The sequence below is a fragment of the Columba livia genome, chromosome 2 (assembly GCF_036013475.1).
Source record: "Columba livia isolate bColLiv1 breed racing homer chromosome 2, bColLiv1.pat.W.v2, whole genome shotgun sequence".
Lineage (NCBI taxonomy): Eukaryota > Metazoa > Chordata > Aves > Columbiformes > Columbidae > Columba > Columba livia.
The window spans coordinates 150,922,781-150,927,931 of NC_088603.1; the positions used below are offsets into that span (position 1 = coordinate 150,922,781).

Sequence of the window (5,151 nt, forward strand, 5' to 3'; positions counted from 1 at the left end):
TGTGTTGTTTTGTCTCCTCTGCTTATTCCTTCTATTTCTGTTTTGAAGCCTGAATCCACCAGTCAGGACTATCACACTGAGCCTGTACAAGAAATACTTTATCAAGTCTGATACTGCAAAAAATCTGCTAAGTCTCAGATTGGCCAGTAAAACTGAGTGTTCTGCTCAAACTTACTGAAAAAAGAAAGTGGGCTACAAGAAAGAGCCATTATCTGATATAGATGCAGCATCTCCTCCTCCCTGGCCCTGATTCCCACTTTTATGTGGTTTGTGGTGTTTGACCTTCAAGGAAACTGGATGAGGTTTTAACAAGAACAAAATCAACTCCAGACCTTTACACTTATCTCAGAAAAGGACACCGATTACCATCTTTAGTACCATTTAAAAGCTTCCACAAGTGGTCTCACTTTACAAGGCTTCTCTTCAGCCAGAGAAAAATGAGAGTTATCTGTTCCAAGTCTCTTTAACAAACTCTTTAAGAAATGTTGGTAAAGATTTGTAGTGATTTCTGCTGCTTTAAATTCCCTACACCCAAAATATTGGACCGTGTTTAATTTTTTAATTCCATAAAATAACAGTCATATTACAATTTTTCTGTTCCTGAGAATTTGTCTTCCATTAAAATTAGTACAATATTGTTCCAGCTTCAGATACCACATAATCATGTAATTGGAGATTGGACCCTGTTTTATTGATGTACTTGCACTATATCAATGGGGCTATTGATGTCAGTAAAACAAGCAACGTTTGGTCCCTGGTAGTGAGATGAACATCAATTACATACATAAGACTTGGCTCAGTAGAATTATCTTACTGCTTTACTTTTTTTTTTTTTTTTTAATTATTAATTCCTCATCATATTTAATAGCTTGGAGCATTTGAAAAATAAACTATAATATACTGGCCATAAAGAATAAAAAGATAATGCTTTAATTATCTGGTGTCATAAAGCCAATTCTTCAATTACTGTGTATGAACATCTTCGGTTCATTTCTATCAACTGTGAATCTGATCCAATAAACATATATTCTGATTACTTGTCCAGTTTATCCAGCATATCCTATGACCTAACAGGGCTGTGGCTAATCTAAGAGCAATGTTCTCACAAATTCATACATTTTGATGCTAGGGAGTCCTTTCTGATTATCTAGCATAACTCCTTTATTTAACAGGCCATGGCTTGCCAACTGCTCATACCTGTTTCAAGCCCGTATTTTGTGGAAGCCTCCAAGCCTCCACTTGCTCAGTCTTCTAATGAGGAACACAAGACAGATTTCCCAAACTTGTGGCTGCAATGTGGCTCCATTGCAGTCACTTTCAGTTCACACTTGGTTATGATTTAATGATGAAACATGTCTCTATGTTAATGTTAGACATTTTTCACTAACACATTTGTAAGTAATGTTGTTTTTCAAATTATTCTTCAGTTCATGATGATTTAAATCTGCTTATGAGCTGGTGCAAGGTGATTGTTGTCAGTGTTTTGCAGAAGTGAATGGCTTCACTCACAAACAAAACAAACAAACAAAGCAGAATTTAGTTCCAAAGAGATTTTTCCCCTTGTTGGCTTCCTTTTTTTTTTTCCCCTGATCCAATTATGGTGCAAAACGCATGAAATCCAATTCAGAACAAGTCCTGGGTGGAACCTGGGGAGAAGATGGAGTTTAACTCTCATCCTTGAACATTTATTTGTGCCACTTCTGAAGAAATATTGCAGACAAGGAAAACATTTCCTTAGACATTTCAGGGCTCTGACTGAGCATCTGCTCGAACTCGTGTTTTGTCAGTTTACAGGTGAGGAGATGTATTGCAGTCATTCAGGATCAAGTGTGAGCCAGAGCTGGTCCTAGCTGGATTAACTCAGTCTGGTGCCACAGTGTGGGATGATGGCACAGCCCATCCTTGGCAAAATGGCCTGGAAAACAGGAAGCACTGAGATAACCCAGTCAACCCAGGCTGGTTCTGAAGCCCGGTTCAAAGCAAAGAGCAGCTCCAACAGCTGTGGTGTTGGTAAAACTTGCTGATGCATGAGAGACAAGGGTTTTTTGGGGGTGGGGGTGAGGAACTACCCTAGGAAATGGCAAGGAAGATCCACTTTCTCTTTGGCTCAGCAATTTATTTTACAACATCTCAGCTCACACTGGGGCTTCTGATTAGACAGCATCTCATATGAAGTTTTTAAAGAATCCCCAGATGGCCCATGAGAAGGGTTTCAAATGGCCACAACCAGCATGAGAACAGACTTGTTTTACCTTCTGCTCTTTGTACTACTTGCTCACCAGTCAGGGCTAGTACTCCCTGAGCAACCATAAGCAGCTCCAAATGAGCAAAGACAGCTGGTAGGAACGTCTCTTCTCCCTTGGAGGCCCAGCACCCTGTGGGGTTTATTGCTGAAGAGTAATTTTGCCCAGGAAGGTGGATCTAACCAGGCTTTATGACTCTGAAAGTTGTGAGAGTTAAGTAAAGGCAATGCCTAGATGAAGTCATAGATTGGCTGCTTGTAAGCTGTCAAAGGAATTACTTTGTACACATGGTATTGCTCTATGTGTTTTTGCAGTTAAAACAAACATCAGCAGAAGGAGGAGACAAAGGGTGTGAAACAGGGAATCACTCAGACTCTGGAGAAAAGCGACCGTTTAGCATTTGGAATGAAATTCCAGGGTAAATTTACCACCAGCATAATGGTATGGGGTAATACACAGTATGTTGTCTTTGTCACTTAAGTGACAGTGCATGCTGGAGAAACGATGACAAGGAGAATTTTCCATGTGTGGAACTCCTCTCAATGAAATCCAGTCTGGTGCTTGTGATGAGCCATTGTGAAAGCTCTCAAAAATTTTCTTGCCCTGCCTTCATTCAAACTGCATTTCCACCTTCAGTGCACAAGTGAGCTCAGCTGAGGCAGCTGCATCTGTAGAATAAACACATGTCAGGAGATATCAGGGGACAAAAAAGAGAAAATTGTTATGTGCTTTTGAGTTATCAGGCAGCTGAGCAGCAATAGAGATGCCTCTCTCATCTTGCAAGGTGTTGAACACTCCTTGCTCCTGGTGTTCATCCCTTTTTCTAGGTAGAGGACAGGGCTTGCAGAGTCTCTATGTCTCTGCACCTGGGCCACAGCATTCATTTTTTTCAGGAGCTTTTAGGAGCTTGTTAACCTCTGCATCCCCTGCTCTTGTTCTTTCTCTGGAGAAGAATGGAGTTATTTCTCAGTTCTTTGGATGAATCCCTCCTTTCCCTCCCAACATAAACACCAGAGTGAGTATTGAAAGTTATAGAGAAAAACCAAAATTTGTCCCTTCGAACACAGCAGATTGCAGCGAGTGTCGAACAACTGACAAACTTGTTTCAGGAAAAGAGATGTTTTTCCTCCAGACTCTGTGAGTGTCCATGTAACCTTCCGCAGACACTGTGGAACATGTGGTCTGTCCTCTGTTACTTGAACAGCTGATTCTGCATGGCAGCTCACTACACCTGGCTTTGTTTCATTCACTTCCCTCCCTATCAGGAATAAAGATAAATTCTCTCATTCAGTACATGCATTATTTAGATCTTTTGCAAAGTACTGCTCTATCAAGTTCTCTTTTCAAAATATATATATACACATATATTAAATCTTGCTGCTTGTGTCCCATTGTTGTGGGAAAACTGAGAATGTATTCCTGCTCTGTTATTTAAGCTTTTGGTTGGTTCATTAGTTTGATCAGTTCAGATATTGAAATGAGAGTGCTCAATACTTGTAACCATGCATTTCATTCCTCTTGGACTGACTAGGACTAACCAGTAAAAAGGGGCAGACAGTGTTTTTTGGGAGAGCCTATTGCTGCAATGAGCACAACATGTTTCTGAGGTTGGTTCTTGTATTTCTGGCTTTCACGCTTCTTGCTGAATAACATACCCAGGGCTACTGCTTTCCCTGGAAGAAGCTGTAATGGTGAGGAGTCTTTTCTCTCATTTAGTTCACACAATGCTGCATGTCACTTCTAAGAAGTAAAAAGAAAAGACATGTACCACCCACTCCTTTGGGGATATTCACCTCCTCTGGTTTCCATACTTACAGTTTGTGAGAGATGCTTTTGTTCTGGCAGAGATGCTCAGCAAAGTTTTGCCTCCTGCTTCACCTTTGTCACTTCTCATCTGCAGGACCACTAATGAAGACGGTGTGGCATCTATGGGGAAGAGGAAGGAGAGATCTGCAGAGCCTCATGGTTAAATAATGCACCAAACACACTGCCGTCTTGCAATTTGTCCTAGAGTCTGGAAGAAATATGTTCTCTGCTAGTAACAGACTTGGTTTTAGACTTCATTTTAGCAGCTGGGTGCAAGGGGGGATTTTTGCTTTACTATCTGAGTTTTCACCTCTGTGGTCTCATAAAAGATTCCCAACACAGATGCCACGGTGTCATGGATTAACCTGAGCTAGCAACACAACCATGATAGCCGCTCACTTGGCCCCTTCCACTCCCCCCCCCACTAACAGGGAGAGAATCAAAAGGGAAGGGAGAAAATAACAAAATACTAATATACTACCAGTAAATATATAAATATATATATACACACACATATATATATATAATAGAAAGAAGAGATACTCAAGGCAATTCTTCACCAACTCACTGGGCAGCCAGTCCCAGGAAACAGCACATGGTCCCAAAGCCGATTCCAGAGACAGAAAACAGGAAAAAGGCAGAAAGGCTCAGAGGCCTCTGCAAAACAGCAAAATGCCAAATTAACCTTGCAGATCAAACTTCCCCCACTCTATAGAGAGCGCCCCAGAGTGAGAGCAAGCAAGAGTGAGAACGCCTCAGTGAGAGAGAGCAAGAGAGAGAGCCCGGAATCTCCCGACTTTCCTTAAATATGAAGCAGAATGCTAGTGGGATAGAATACTCTTATTGATCAGTCTGTATGTCAATCAAGCTCTGCCCCATCCGTGTCCCGTTTCCTCAATGCCTCACACCTGTGGGTAGAGTGCTCAGAACATCCTTGGCTCTCAGACCAGAGCAATTAGAAACATTAGCTCTGTCCTGGGGCGTTATCTCTTGTTCTCAGACTAAGTCCAAATAGTAAGCCTGCTAGATATGAAAAAGAAAGGTTCCAAACTGCATGAAGAATATTAAATCGTTCTCAGTCAAACCAGCACACAAGGTTGTA

General features: G+C 41.3%; 1 long non-coding RNA gene across 2 annotated transcripts; it reads right to left on the reverse strand.

Moving 5' to 3' along the window:
• Nucleotides 1–2,024: 2,024 nt before the first annotated feature.
• On the reverse strand, nt 2,025–4,845 carry LOC110362477 (uncharacterized). 2 transcript variants are annotated; one of them, XR_002419855.2, is made up of 3 exons: nt 4,618–4,845; nt 4,059–4,169; nt 2,025–2,911 (listed from the first exon to the last, which is right to left on the reverse strand). It is a non-coding gene; the product is annotated as an uncharacterized LOC110362477 (long non-coding RNA). The 2 variants fall into 2 exon arrangements; XR_002419856.2 differs by having other exon boundaries at nt 4,059–4,257.
• Between the last annotated feature and the right edge of the window lie 306 nt (nt 4,846–5,151).